Raw genomic sequence first — 16,756 nt, forward strand, 5'->3', positions numbered from 1 at the left:
TGTGGATACCCATCCAGTCATCTAGTTTATGTTTAAAGGAAGATAGTGAGTCACACATTCAGGATAAGTTTATTCCAGAGGATTGGGATGTGTTTGGTTATAAACATGTCCCTCCATTATATTTTATTTATTTTGTTGTTGATTTCAGTCCCCAATTCTAGTATTTCTGGAGGTATTGGACTTGCTGAAAAACAGTAGTTCCAGGACAACTGGCTCTCTAACAGTTTGGTAAGTGAGACAGAGATCACCACTCAAAAGTATGTAAGATACTGAATAGAGGGACAGAGCTTCCAACCTCTTTTGGTAGCTCAGAGACTTTAGGCCTGTGATCTTTTCAAATAAGAACCTTTGAGGTATTTTTAATTGTTTTATAAGTTTAATGAGGTACATCCCAGTGTGGGCATTGTAGTCAATAACTGGCCTGATAAATGTTAAATGTAAGGGAATGATTCCCCTCTTTAGACCTTGATGACATTCTTTTGGCAATTAGGTGGGCTAAATAAAAGGAATTAGAAAAAGGAATTATGAGAAGTGTTTTTACTTGATAGTCAAAAGAGATGGTGCTTTTAACACAAACACTTAGATCCTTAAATACATTTTTGTTTTGTAGAGGTTGTTATCTAGACAGTATGATGAAAGCAGGGTATGTCAACCAAAAGTGATGATACTACACTTTTTATCATTTAGTTTGAGCCCATTTTTATTACACTAAGAGTTTACTAGGAATAGTTCATTCTGGAGGATTTGGATGTTATAGGTTGACTCAGGAACAACCTGCAGTTTGCATTCATCTGTAGACCTTGTTAGCCATAGTTATTGGCTTTCTGAAAAGATATGAGAAGCAAATATCAGCACTTTGCTATCCCTCTCACCACATATGGGTCAGATTTTAAAATATTTAGATTTTGCATGATGCCACCATAGGAAAAAGTGCCAGAAGCCTTAGCTAGGTAAAGATATGCCATGTAAATTGCATAGCTACCATATGCATCATTCATAACCCTTTTAAAGAAATTTTCTAGCTAAAAAATATGAATATTCCCCTCACAAAGCCAAGTTGTTGGGATCAGTCAAGTCTGAAAAAATTATTGATATCAATCATATCAAAGCTTATGAGGGCTGTTCTAATACATTAGATAACTTTAAAGAGAGGCTTCTAAGGCTGATACATCTGTAATTACCTGGGTCAGTTGTAAGGCCACCATTATAGAGAGTACTTACTACTGTTGTGCGCCACTCATTGAGGACAAAATCAGTAGCTGAACTTATATTTCATAGTTTGAAAAGTGTGCCTGCAAGAGCATGTTTAAAATTATTAATTATGAAAGCAGGTATATTGTCAGGCTCCATGGAGAAAGTACTTTTGATCTTAGACAGCAAATTCTTAAACAAAAAATAAAACTTTCTCCATGAAATAGATGAAATATTTGGACAAAAGAGGGAAAAGAGTAGTGCAGCCACAAAATTTAAAATAGGGAAACCCTCAAAAAATATCACAAAACCAAATCAGATCGTTAATTTTTTAAAATCCTACTAAGTGTGTACTTTGAGAGGCCTAACCTACGAAGAATAAACCATGCAAATTCTTGGCATAAATTCTTGGCATACCAGGTATGACAGATGAGAAATGAGGGAGTACAATGGACAATTAAGCTGCTCATTTACTAATCACCAGGATTCTGGCCTTCAAACAGTATTATTCTTTAATTTCCTGTTCAAATATCCAGACAAATAAAGTGCATAACAGTAAAGTATTACACTTTCTGAAACACTTAAAGCTGTCTCATGTGACAATTAAAAATGCTGAAACCCTCAAATGTCATGTCTATGTAGCAGAAGTCTCAGCTGCACTTAAGACCAATGGAAAACACCCTGCCCAGGTCATATGCAGAATTACATATGTTTCTCACTGACACATTCTTCTCCACTATGACTCAATGGCTTCAGTTAACCTAGGACAAACAAAACAAACTGCCAGCCCTAAAGCACTGACTTCTTTCTGTTTTTTAGAAACCAAAATACAACTCTGTACTTGTTGTAACACTCAGTCTTTCCCTTAATCTAATGTTCAGGTTAAATTTTATGCTAGAGTCAGTATGCCTTTTACATTGCATTTTCTTTGACCTGGCAGGACCAGCCTTCTTCAAAAGGCCTGACTGGTCCATTGCATAGTTGCAAATCTGACTTTGGAACTACAGTGGGACTATCTGTGGATAACACTGTCAACTTATTTTATATTCTCTTCTCATTCTTTATCTGTGACATTATTCCTCCAATAATAAACCCACTTGAACAAATGTTGGTGTCATAAGAGGAATATAATTGCACCTGAGTGAGAGGTCATAATCCTATGTTTTTTTATGACTGTTTCTTATTCACTTTTGACTGCATGCATGACCTTTATGTCTTATTATATGCAAAAAATAACTTTTGTTTGTTGTCAGGGTTTAAAAAAATAACATGATCAAAAAGCTATTCTAACTTTGTTGATAAGAAGAACACAAATTTCCCCTTCGGATCTCTGACTTTAACTAAATCCCCACCCATATTTCTCATCATTAAATTATATACCATTCATATACTTTTGTTCAAGGTTAAGTATAAACCTCAGTGGTATTAGTCTGTCCCCCAGATTCAGCAAGCCCTACACCATGTGCAGGACTAGTGCAGGAGCTCCACCAGGCAATATGTTTGCGGTGCAATCCAGGAATAAGCTACAGGGACGTGCATGAGAGCTCCTGCACTAGTCCTGCACGGACTCAGCTCCTGTATGCAAATTACCCCATTTGCAGGTGAAATCCATCCAAATGAGGTAAATTTGTGATCCAGGAAGCTGGCAGCCAGCCGTGCAGGACTAGTGTAATCTGCAGAAATGTACTTGGTTAGTAACCGAGTACATTTCTGCAAACTACAAAACAGAGCCATGACAGCTCCAAATAAAGGGTGTATATTATACTGAAAGCATGCCAGTGGCCAAATACATAGCCATTGGCATGGAAAACAGTTGAAAAAAAATGTTTTTATTTTTTTTAGCCAATTTCGGCTGTTTAAGCATGGGGTAGCAGTGCACAAATGGGATCGGGAGCAAAATAAAAATAAAAACCTGAAATAAGCATTCTAACCAAAATCTCTATTTTGACATTATACTCAATGGCAGGCAGAAGACAAGATGGCTAGTGAATTGTGGTTGCTAAGGGGGGAGGCTCTGTGTGGGATCTGTAACTATGCATCAGCAGGCAATCCTATGCAAATGAGGGGAAAGATACTGAATCTTAGATTTCCCCTCAATGCTAGTCAGCATCCAACAGTGTAAGAGCAGGAATAGCTTGGTGCAAACCTAGGTGCAAGCTGACACCATAGAGGGGTGTGTCAGACATACTGTAAGCGGACTTGAGCCCTGTGGCTCAGGTCTGCCCTTAGCTTAGCAGAGCTAAGGAAGGGGGTGTGTCTGAGGCTGCCTAGCACTCTTTACATTGCCTAAGCAGGTGTGCACGCCATACACCAGGTTTTAAAGGAAAAAAAAAGTAAACAAGGAAATAGCAGCTCTGTGCACATTTGTGCACTGTGTTTGCACGGTGCGCCCCTGGACTTAAACAGGAAGGCAATGGGAAGGGAAAACAGCAGTAGAAAGGTAATCAGGGAGAACTAGCATAGCTGGCAGGTGAACTGTATCAGAATCAGCTAATTACACAGGCAGCAGACCAGCCCAGCCCAGAACACTGCTATAAACTATGCAAACACCTTTCCCTCTGTTTTTTCCCCGCATACTCTACACCACTGGTGTATACAAGTGGGGGAATTTTAACAAACAAAAACAACAAAATGATAGGGGCTGCAATAGCTATCATACATCAACATGTGGTAGAGGCTGAGGGTGGTGAGGATGAGAATGCTGTTGACCAACCCACAGTGAGGAGATGGAGAAGAGTGCACAGACCAGGGTAACCTACAAGGGGCTACATGAGCTGGAGATAGTGGAGCACTATAGGGTGGACAGGGACCTCCTACAACAAATTGTTGAGCTGTGCCGGCCACGCCTGAGACATAGAACTAACAGAGGGGAACCCATCCCAGTGGATACCAAGGTATTTGTAGGCCTAAGAATAATAGCCACAGGAAACCTTCCAAAGGCCAACTGGGGATATCATGGGGATCTCACAGGCATCAGCATCCAGGGTACTCCACCAGTTCCTGGATGCCATGTCAGCACATGCCAGTGAGCACATATATTTCCCCAACACCCATGAGGAATTGGCCAGCAATATACATCTCTTTCACCAAATAGCAGAATACCCTGAGGTAGTGGGTGCTATAGACTGCATGCACATATGCATCAAAGCACCACCTGGCGAGTGGGGCATGGTCTACGTCAACCTCAATGGTTTCCCCTCGATCAACTACCAGGTTGTGTGCAATGCCCAGGGCATAATAATGAATGTGTGTGCTGGCTGCCTGGAAGCTATCACAATTCCCACATCTGGCATCTGACATAGCTGTACCAGAGATTTGCCAATGGGGACATCCCACGCGGTCACCTAGTGGGAGATGCTGGTTAAGCACAGGAGCCGTGGCTAATGACACCCATCAGAAATGCACACACACACCCAAACAAGAACTCCATAATGAGGCACACGCACAGACCAGAATTATAATAGAGTGTGTGTTTGGGATGCTCAAGTCATGGTTCCGGTGCCTGGACACATCCAGTGGAGCCTTGCAGTACTGCCAGCTACATGTACTCAAATTGTCATTGTATGTGCCATGCTACACAATATGATCCTGCAGAAACAGTTGCAGCAGGAACAGCAAGGGCACAGAGTGACTTGGAGGAGGAACAACCTGAGCCTGCCCCAGAAGGCAGATGGAGGCATGCCCAGTATGCCCTGGCCTTGGCAAAGTGGCAACGCATAGCACATACACTGACACAGGAGGGACCCAGGGAATGACACCTCACTCTGACTTGCACATACAGAAAAAGGGATGCCAAACATTACACTTACTATGCTCAACCATGTATAGGGAGTGTACTATGTGCATTCGACATAGGCAGCCCTCCAGCACCATCCTCAATTCTGGCACACCCACAAGGTAAGTCACTCTTCTTACCAATTTCCGAATGGAGTAGTTTGTGTTGTGACTTGTATCTATGGTATGGATGTGACCATGCAAGGGAATTAGGTGGCTGAATGGGATGCCAGCAGATAGTAGACACCTATAGTGGCAGCATGTGATCTGTAACAAATACTGATGTCACCATAGTAGCCAGTACTACACATGGTGACAAAATCCACTGCAGGAAATGTGCTGGGCCACATGTGTGTCCATATGACACACACACATGCCAGTCAGGGAGGCTCACATACCCAAGAACAGTCTCAGCCAGCAGGACAGGTGCAGACAAACACAAACAAAGGCTGTGCTAAGGCCTCTGAATGATAGCTATGGGTAACCTCCCCTCCAGTTCTACACAGACAGACTACATCAGGTCAGGCAGTGGGATGTTAGTTCTGAAAGGTAAGAAGTCAGAAACTGATATGTAGGTCAATTAAACCTACGACCTGTAGTACACTGATATGCCTCTAGTCAGCATGATAGGTTACAGTACAGAATGAAATGGAGTACAGCATGATAGGTTACAGTACAGAATGAAATGGAGTACCTGACATACCAGTACAGTCATAGCAAATGTGTACAAGTGTCAGGTGTGCCCCCCCAATCTTACGTAGAAATGTAGTAACAGTCAGGTGTGCTCCCCAATCCTATGTAGAAATGTAGAAACAGTCAGCTTTGCCCCCCAATCCTAAGTAGAAATGTAGTAACAGTCAGGTGTGCCCCTCTGCAATCCTATGTCAAAATGTAGAAACAGTCAGGTGTGCCCCCAATCCTATTTAGAAATGTAGTAACAGTCTGGAGTGCCCTCCAATCCAATGTAGACACATTGTAACAGTCAAGTGCCCCCCCAATCCTATGTAGAAATGTAGTAACAGTCAGGTGTGACCCACTCCAATCCAATGTAGACATGTAGTAACATGTATGTGTAGGTATAATACCAGTGCAGCACAGATTACCTGAGGTGGCCAAGGTAGCAGGATAGATTGTAGCATTTGTACAATATGCAGGTATGCATGTGTTAGGTTGGTGTGTGTTTTATATTGTGCAAAAGTGGTCAGTATGTATGCATGTTGAGGTTTGACCTGGTGGCCATTGCCTACTACTGCTGATGACAGGGCCAAGTCCTCACAACTGCAGTGTCAAAGGCAATGCTCCCCAGTATAACACATTCTAGCAGTAAGCCATTGTAAATGTATGGTGGTAATATGTGTCACCATCTGAAAAATGGACATGGCATGACTGTTGGGCTAGATATACAAGCAGTGCACATGGAAAAGTACCCCAGACATACAGTGTATAATATTTAACCATGAAATGGATACACCCTTGGAATTGTACATACAGGTATGCATCACATTATTTGGGCTTGTAGTAGGGAATACCGATGTTGTCTGGCTGAACTCTTGCAGATCACAAAGGTGATAGGACTGATGTATTGAGAAACAGCTAATGTCCCTGCACAAGCCAGCGTAACTGGAATGCCCCATGCATATCTGTGAGTCAGATGCAAGTAGTGTCCATAGCACACATACACCCAGCTCACCCAACCACCACCCACAGGTACCTCTCCAATTTTATCCCTGCTGTTGGGAATGGGTACAATATGACCCCCACCTGTATATGGCAATAGCGAAAGACTGCAGCATGCAGTGCAGGTGCCACATGCAGGTGTGTTCTTAGCTGTAAGCAGCACCCTGCCAGCATCCACACTACCTGATCAATACTGATAGAAAGTATTGACATGAACACCTAGCACCCCTATCCTGTCACCCCAGGGGAATATACTGTATGGCAGTCTGGGACTGTAGGAGTGACAGAATGCAGCAGCCTGCTACAGCTGGCCTGCATCACCCCCAAATGGCCTACAGGCCTCTGCCAAAGGCCTGTGTCTCACCCACACTGCCAATGTATGTTATGTCATGGACACCCAAATAACAATATAACACACTCCACATAACCCATATGCAAAGCCATGTGGACAAACCACAGTAATATCTCTACCATGTCCCATTGCATGAACTGTGGACCAGCACCAAAACACAGCTGTGATGAGGTAATAACTATAGGGAAAGTATTAGAGAATATTTGCATAATGTATGGAAGAGGATAGAATAATAGAGGGGGGGGTGGGAGCATGGGCAGCATGGAATGTTCAAAGTCCAAAACACAGCTGTGTGCACATACTATCCCTGGCTGCAAACACAAAAATGGGTGGATACAAACCTTCCTGTACACCACAATATGGGGACTGTCCTGACTTATGACCCCTGTCTATGGGTAACCTGTGTGAATCTGTACAGCTGTGAGGTATTGACACAGCAAGATAAGGCCATACTGTCACGTCGCTGGATGTACACGTATGGGATCATCTGCCATCACTGTACCAAGGTGCTGAACTGGATACACAGACCCAGCAGCAAGTGTCTGCAGCTCCCCCTCCAGAATGGCATAACTTTTCAGGAATATGTAGGCATTTGACCACAATACTTGACACAGCTGCATTCACCCTGTGTTCCTCAGTACATCACTGTGAACAAAAATGTCTACCTGACAGTACTTGAGGACATAAAACATCATACTGTATAACAGTACACATGTCTGAATATCTCTGCTAACACCTGTACCATGTATCAGAAGCAGCACTGACATAATCACCTACAGTACACACTATCCCTTGTACAATTTGATCCCATATTGCCAACTGATCTAAAGATATCCTGCAGAAACAGTTTGCTAGCTGTAGGTGTAGAACACAAAAGTCTGCACTGGAGTACAATCGACCTGGAATGGATCCACACATTCAATACAGAAGGGCATACTGGACATGCTCAAACACTTAAACAAATGAAGCCTATGTCTGCCAACAACAGTGTACCATACATATCTGACAGTTGCAGATGTTAGTGCATGCACTCCTCAGTATGCACCAGTCATGCTTTACACACACATTGGATAGGAATACACACATATATCCAAGGACAACACACAATAATATGCCAAAAGTACACATACATAGATGTGTGGAAGAGAGTGACAGTGACAAAGAGCCATCCATCATGAGGCCTGTCCCACCCAGCACACAGCCAAATGACTGTAATCACATGATGTGAAAATGACACTCACTGTAGAAATTAGCCACTGGTATCCCTCAGCATTAAAGACTCTGTGGTGCTAGTACTAGCTGTGCAATATAACTGTAAAAGGCAGTAGTCATCTAGCAGTTGTATACACGTACCTGCAGAATATAAACCTGGGTGTGCCTGAGTGTGGTGTGTCTACCTCTAGATGAATGGGTTATGGCCCATGCATACACACTGTCCTCCCCTAGCCCTACTATGGCAAGCCTGCTGGATGTCTGTCACTTTGGAATACACCTTTGGAAAAGGAATAGCCCAGCAATCTCTGTGGCGTGTCCTGTAACTGCGTAATGCTGTAGTTTGATAAACTAGTTGGGTAAGAGTTCTAATCCCAGACATGGCAACTGTGTGTTTGTGTGTCTTTGTCTGTGTAGGGAGCACTGCTTTTTATGCTATTCACACTCAGTACAATTTAAATGCCCTACTTTGGCAAGCCTGCTGATGTCATTCACTTTGAAATACACCTTTGGGAAAAAATAGCCCAGTAATCTCTGTGGTGCATCCTATAACTGCATAATACTGTAGTGTGATGAACCAGTTAAGTAGGAGTTCTAATCCCAGACAAGGCAATTTTGTGTGTGTGTGTGTCTGTCTAGTCACACTCACTACAATTCAAATGCCCTACTTTGGAAAGCCTGCTGATGTCATTCACTTTGAAATACACTTTTGGGAAAATAATAGTCCAGTAATCTCTATGGTGTGTCCTCTAACTGTGTAATGCTCTAGTGTGAGATAAACTAATTAGGTAGGAATTCTAATCCCAGACATGGCAACTGTGTGTGTGTCTGTCTTTATAGGGAACAATGCTTTTTACGGTAGTCACACTCACTACAATTCAAATGCCCTACTTTGGCAAGCCTGCTGATGTCATTCACTTTGAAATACACCTTTGGGAAAGGAATAACCCAGTAATCTCTGTGGTGCGCGCTATAAATGTGTAATGCTGGAGTGTGATAAACTAGTTAGGTAGGAGTTCTAATCCCAAACATGGCAACTGTGTGTGTGTGTGTGTGTGTGTGTGTGTGTGTGTGTGTGTGTGTGTGTGTGTGTCTGCCTCTGTCAGTATAGGGGGTAATGCTTTTTAGGCTAGTCACACTCATTACAATTCAAATGCTCTACTTTGGTAAGCCTGCTGATATCATTCCCTTTGAAATACACCTTTGGGGAAGGAGCAGTCCGTTAATCTCCATGGTGCATCCTATAACAGTGTAATGCTGTAGTGTAATATAGTAGTTTGGGAGGGGCTCTATTCCCAGACATGACAAGTGTGTGTGTTTGTTTATTCGTGTAGGGTGCATTGCTTTTGAGGCCATTCACAGTCACTACAAACTCCATTTGCTTACTTTGGCAAGCCTGCTGATGTCATTCCCAGTGAAATACACCTTTGGGGCAGGAGTAGTTCAGTAATATTTGTGGTGTGTCCTATAACTGTGTAATGCTGTAGTGTGATATAATAGTTCGGCAGGAATTCTATTCCCAGACATGGCAAGTGTGGATGTTTGTGTGTTTTTGTTTGTCTGTGTAGGGTGCAATGCTTTTGAGGCCATTCGCAGTCACTACAACCTCCGTCGCCCTACTTTGGAAAACCTGCTGATGTCATTCCCAGTGAAATATACCTTTGGGGAAGGAGTACTCCAGTAATCTCCATGGTGCATCCTATAACTGCGTAATGCTGTAGTGTGATAAACTAGTTAGGTAGGAGTTCTAATCCCAGACATGGTAAGTGTGTGTGTGTGTGTGTGTGTGTGTGTGTGTGTGTGTGTGTGTGTGTGTGTGTGTGTGTGTTTGTCATTCGTATCCTGTGTGGAGATGACTGTGAGTGTATAACAACTGGACTCATTGTGGAGTGGGTTTTGCAAATGTCTTATATGGTGGCCCTATTATATGTCACAATGTCCACCTTACAAGGATAGATGTCAAACAGCCAAGAGGCTGGGGTGCCAATCTATACTCCTACATGTGACATCAAGGCCTGGCGAACAAAGTAAGCAACTCTTGTATTACCCAGAGAACACTCTCAACCCATGTGTCATACACAAACACACTTGCCTAGGCAACAACCGCTATGTTGGTAGTACCCTGCATATTGCCCACAGATAGCAACCATGGTGTGATTGCAGTGGACTACAGTGGGGATGGCATCCTGTCCATTAGTACAATAGACACGTAATTGCAGACAGTGCACCTTCACTATGTTCCCCAGTGAATGCCTCCAACAACTGTGGTGCCATCAAATGTGACCCACAAAGGACATACCATGCCTTAAACACATGCCCTGTATAGACAGATGCCACCGACACCAAGGAATACCTGTATCATGCTATCAATGTAGGTACAGGGTCAACCTGCTGTCCATTACCAGTTCCCCCCACATGAGGCCAGAACTGGCACATCTGATTATAACAATCTGTGTACACAACATGGGCCAGACACCCCAGGTACAGTTCCACATGTCACTATGCATGCATGTGGGATGTGTGCACATCCCAGACATCATTCATGTCATGGACTATAGAACACATACATGGCAAGCATTGCACAGCACTGGCCACACACAATAGTAACCCAGGTGTCTGGATGTTGAATACAATACCCACCTGTGTGGGTCAATCCAGACACTACACCCCTGAGCCACACTGCAGACCATTGTCATTTGGCCTGATGCCAAGATATACCCTTCACCTAGCCTTGTATAGCCTTCTGGCACAGTCAACCACTACACACCTGTGAAGCAATGCACCCATGCATGTCAGTACTGGCACCCTGTGTCTGTGTGTATGGTGTATGATGCTTTCGACCATATTCACACTCACTACAACCCCATTGGCATACTGAAGCATGCTGTCTGATGTCAGACACCTTCACATATCCTTTGCCCATATAACCTCTGGATAACCCCTGTGGTTCATGTGATACCTGCGCATTACTGTATTGTGGCAAACTAACTAGTTAGGAAATGTATTCCTGACCCTGCCAAGTGTGTCAATGTGTGTGTGTGTGAGTCCCTGAAAGAGTGTGGTTGTGTTGATGCTGACACCTGTTCATGTGGACAGACACGTCTACTACACCTCACATATATGTTTGGACAGCTCCCCAGCATGTAAGCTATGTTTTTTTTTTTTTTTTTTTACATTTATTGACCGGGCTGGTATAACTGGATATATGTCCATTTTCAGTAGAGGCCCGGGGAGAAAATCTCCACATAAGCAAAATTTTTAGCAACTTCAGGTACAGATAAGTAAAATTTTAACACATTTAGGTACAGTACTATTTTAAGGTGAAGAATACAAATGTTATACAGCAAAATAGCAATTTTAACATATTTAGGTACAGTACTATTTTAAGGTGAAGAATACAAATGTTATACAGCAAAATAGCAATATTAACGTAGCAGATAATAAGAGAAAGAACAAGAAACAATTATAAAGTAGAACACAGTAAGAAAGAGAAATGAAAACACACTACCAAATATAGCAGCTCCAGGTACAGTATTTAACAGTGAGTCATCCAATTTAACCTGTAGCAGCATAGCAACTTTAAGGTAGCATGTAATAAGAAAGATAAAGAATGTCCTTATATATATATATATATATATATATATATATATATATATATATGTGTGTATATATATTTGAGAACAAGTTAATACTGCAAGCTGTAAACTATACCAGTACATAATTTGAAGTGGATCCTATGTAAGAGAAAGTTGTAAAGACTGAATTAGCTTAGGTAGGCCTACTCTCAGAGGCATAGAGAGAGTTGGAATTAAATTGCAAATGGTTATATAGGTAGGGTTCAGATAAAGTGGTGGTATGATTAGTCTGGATTACTACATGGGCATAAGCAGTGGTTATTAAGGTATTCTCTGAGTTTTTTGTGAACAGTTTCACTGAGGAGAGAGATGAGAGCTCCTTGGGAAGCAGGTTCCAGGATTTGCCAACAGTGTTGGTGAACAGAGAATCACCGACCTTGTTTTTGGATTTGACTGTAGATACTAGCACTTTATTGGCTGAGCGAAGGGTTGTCAAATAACTGTAGGGGGTTAGAAGGCTAGTAAGTATAGGAGTATTTTTAGGAATATAGAGGATCTTATGGTCAATAATAAGTTGTTGAATCTGAAGTTGATTATGTAGTTCCAGCCAACCTAGTTGCTTTAGGTTATGACAGTGGTGAGTTCTAAATGGGGAACCAGTAGCAAATCTGGCAATATTGTTGTAGGAGGTAGCTAGTTTGTTAAGATTGTTTTTTGATATGTTGGTATAGATGGGAGAGGCATAGAGGAGGGTAGAAATGAAATGGGTGTGGGCAATAGTTGTTTTAGCTGTTGGAGTAAGGAAAGGTTTAATCCTATAGAGGGAGCCTAAGTTTCTGTTAACTGTTTTTATTGTTGTGTTAATATGTGTGTCAGAGCTAATTATGGTCTATTGTTACCCCTAAAAGCTTGGTAGTTAGGTCAGGAGATATAACGATGCCATCATTGGATACAACTGTGAAGTCAAATGGGGGGACCTTTGTGTGGGAGTGAAGAGTAGTAGTTTTATTATTTTAGGGTTCAGGAGGAGGCTGTGCTGTAAGAACCAGCTTTCTATTATGTTAAGCTGCATTTGGGTAATGGACTGGAGTTTAGGTGTAGAGGTAGCTGAGCATATTAGTGTGGAGTCATCAGCATATTGGTTACATGTAGCTTGAGGAATTATTAGATTAAGATCATTGATGAAAATTGAGAAAAGGAGGGAGCCCAGGATAGAACCTTGAGGGACTCCTAGGGTAATAGGAAGATGAGAGGATAGATTATTTTCCCAAAGCACAGCCTGTTGCCTATTTTTAAGGTAGGATTTAAACCATTGTAAAGTCTGTGTATCTAGTGAGAGAGACTTAAGTATATTCAAAAGAAGCTGATGGTTGATCATATGAAAGGCTTTTGATAGGTCAATAAAGAGTGCTGAGGACAGAGTATTGTTGTTTTGGTTATTGTTAATACAGTCAGAAAAGGATAAAATGGCTGTGGTGGTACTATGGTGAGGCCTGAAGCCATGCTGACAGTTAGCTAGTAAGTTATTTTGCAGTAGGTGGTCTAGTTGTTAGCGGTGGATACATTTTTCCAATATTTTAGCTAAAGGAGAGAGTAAAGCTATTGGGCAGTAGTTTGAGAGTTCAGTTGAATTGCCCCCTTTGTGCAGTGGGATAATATCAGAGACTTTCCAAATAGATGTGATTGTTCCTTCGGTAATGGTTCTGTTTATTAGGATGGAAATAGGAAAGGCTACGACTGATGCAGCTATCTGTAGACATTCTGCTGGTAGAAGGTCAGCTGAGGGGGTGCACAGTTTTAGTTTATGAAGAAGAGTACAGATGAGGGATGTTGGGACTGGTTGTAAATGAAATGAGGGGGTTAAAGTAGTCAAGGAGGATGACAAATTTGTGCTAACAGGAGGTAATGAATTAGCAAGAGTTTGGTCTGCATCAGTAAAGAAGGTATTAAAGTCATTAGCAATATGCTTGGGAGTTTCATAGGTGGTTCCTGTTGGGGTGGGAGTTTTGGACTGACCTGGGTGGAGGAGTCTATTCATGCCTGCCCAGAACTTTTGAGGTTTGTATTGGTGAGTTTGCTGGTTGTTGTGGTAAAAGTTTATTTTATCTAGAAGTATAGACTTTTTGGTAGCATTTCTCAGCTGTCTAAATGTCAGATGATCAGCTGGGTTTTTAGTTGCTCGCCATTTGGCCCAGATTTTTTTCTTAGTAGAATTTTGTGCCATGTCTCTTTTGTTAGCCATGGAGCAGTTTTAGTCCTATTTTTGATTGAGCGAGGTGGTGCATGCAATAACTGCATAGACATGTGATAGCAATACATAGTCATTCAGGGGGTTGAAACCCTGTACTGGTAGGTGTATGACACAAACATGCTTAGGTTTTACTCTCCCACCCCCTCCCTGACTTACTTTGTCTCTGTCTGTCTCTCTCACTCCCTCTGTGATGGATGTGGAGAAATACACCTGCTTTGCTTACGCAGCAGCTTGTGTTTTATAAGTGATGCTCATGATCAGCTGATGGTCTCTGCATGAATTGCAGTCCTCTAGCTGATTGCATGTGGAAGAGCTGTGGTAACATTCCCATAGACAATTGCATGGAAACACACTCCAATATCTAGGAACATCATCTTGGTATTGGGCCTTTTCATTCACTGTGAGCAGGGCCTAGATCTGGTGTTTGGCAAACAGCATCACAGATGGTTCTGGTATTTACCTCTAACAACATACACTGTGGAAACAGGCCAACAGACAGGAGGAGAATGTGCCAAACATGACTATAGAATGTAAATGTTGCATTTGGAGTACTGTCGGTTTAACAGGGTGTGTGTGTGGATATGGCTGGCTACATATTTTAATACCTGTCATGACAGTGCTATGTTTTTGATGAAATTCCCATCTGTAGGGTCAGCTGCAGACTGGGCAGTGTGTGGAGCCTTTTGTTTCTTGTGTTACTCACAGAACACTTATCTGAGAACTGCAGAAGCATAGTGTGAGGATTACAGTCAGTACATGGTGACAGCCATGAGAGTTACTGACTTCATATCCCTCATAGGACATATGTCATAACAAACCCTGGTATGACAGTAAATGTATGAGGTTATCACAGCAACATGGCAATATTGGGAAAGTGTTCATAGCGCCAGCCACAAATCTGTCAAAATTTGTATATATGTCATGCAGTAAGAGGTGCATATGTTCTGTACACAATTATTTATTGACAACATGCCTGATAAGCCAGTCAGATATCAGACTGCTAAATATGTTATGTATAGCAGGGGTTGTTTCTGAGGACATAATTTGGGCATTCTGCAGTTATGTATACAGTACTGGGGTCTGTGTACTTAGGGTGATTGTCGACATTATGTGTATTGAGTATACATACGCACCTTGGGCTGTGCACAGATTGTGGTAGATGCCATTATTCTTTGTCATGTTCTATCTGATGTTACATGCTGCTCCAGTGTATCATATCCTATTGGCTCAAATGTCTGTAGGGCCAGACACACACATGTCCCATACCACAGACAGCCATCAGACCACACTGTGCCATGACCCAGTGTATATAAGATTAGTGTGTGAGTGTATGAGTGGCAAATATGAGGATGGTGTTTATCAGACAGTCCACATAGTGTCATATTAAGCTTGTGTACTATATGTGGCTGTGGCTGTGTTTACATTGGTTGTGGGTATGCAATTTCTCACAGGTGTCCATTACTCTGTGCTGTGACATGCATGTAGAGCCCACTATAATCGCAGATACATATGTATTCCCCCATACAAAATGTCCAGTGTTGTGGCAGTCTGCCTGTAGTTTGCACAGTGCTTTGTGACATGCCTAGCAGCCTAGTGTAATTACCCAGTGTGATGTTATGTCCAGTTATTTGCAAGACATACTGCTGCCAGGCCACCATAACTGTTGTGTATTTCTGACAAAGCAGTGGGAGTCTGTACAGATGTATGTCACTAACTACTGGGTAGTATGTGGCCATGTGACCTCTGCACCACCAAGTATTATGTGTCAGGACAGACTGGCGTGTGTGCATGCATAAACTGTGTGGGCATATGTAGTCCAGTATTTACATGATATACCCATGTACATGGCTATTAACATCTACATTGGGAGGCATGGTCCACATGTCTCGCATGAAGGAGATATGTGTACACCTCTGGACTACTGACCACAGAGTGCCAGACTGTCAACATATATTGGTCATAACTCTGTTGTAGTCCTCAGGATCATTACTGAGCTAGCAGTGGTACTGTACTATGATGTCCTTAGGATTTCTGTAAGTAGCCAGTGGCACACATATCAAAAATAGATGTGACCTCCCACACACAACATGTCTCTTAATATAGCCCCTATTACAGTAGCAACAGTCTACATATATACCTGAAATACATACATGACATCCCCTTGCATTAAGAGGTTGGGACTATTGGTGCTGAGGTAGGACTCCATGTTCTGGACATATGGTAAACATATATGTATGTATATATATTTATTCATATATCTATATAGACATATACATATCTACATACATATATGGATATAGATATGTATACTCACACACACACACACACACACACACACACACACACACACACACACACACACACACACACACATATATATATAGACACTCAAATATATACATATACACAGCAATATATGTCAACACATATACAGATATAGATACATATGCACATATAGTTATGGATATCTACATATATATCGACATAAATAGGTTATCTGAATAGATAGGTATGCACATATAGTTATAGATATCTACATATATATCAACATAAATAGGTATAGCTGTACACGTAGGATGTGCATACACATGCATATATATATATATATATATATATATATATATATATATATATATATATATACAGGTCTACTACTGTTGATTGAAAACTCGCTTGATTGAAAATGAAATTACTAGGACCACTTCACTGAAAGCTCACTTCACT

This window comes from Protopterus annectens, chromosome 4.part0 (genome assembly GCF_019279795.1).
Source record: "Protopterus annectens isolate FY-2018-M chromosome 4.part0, PAN1.0, whole genome shotgun sequence".
NCBI lineage: Eukaryota > Metazoa > Chordata > Ceratodontiformes > Protopteridae > Protopterus > Protopterus annectens.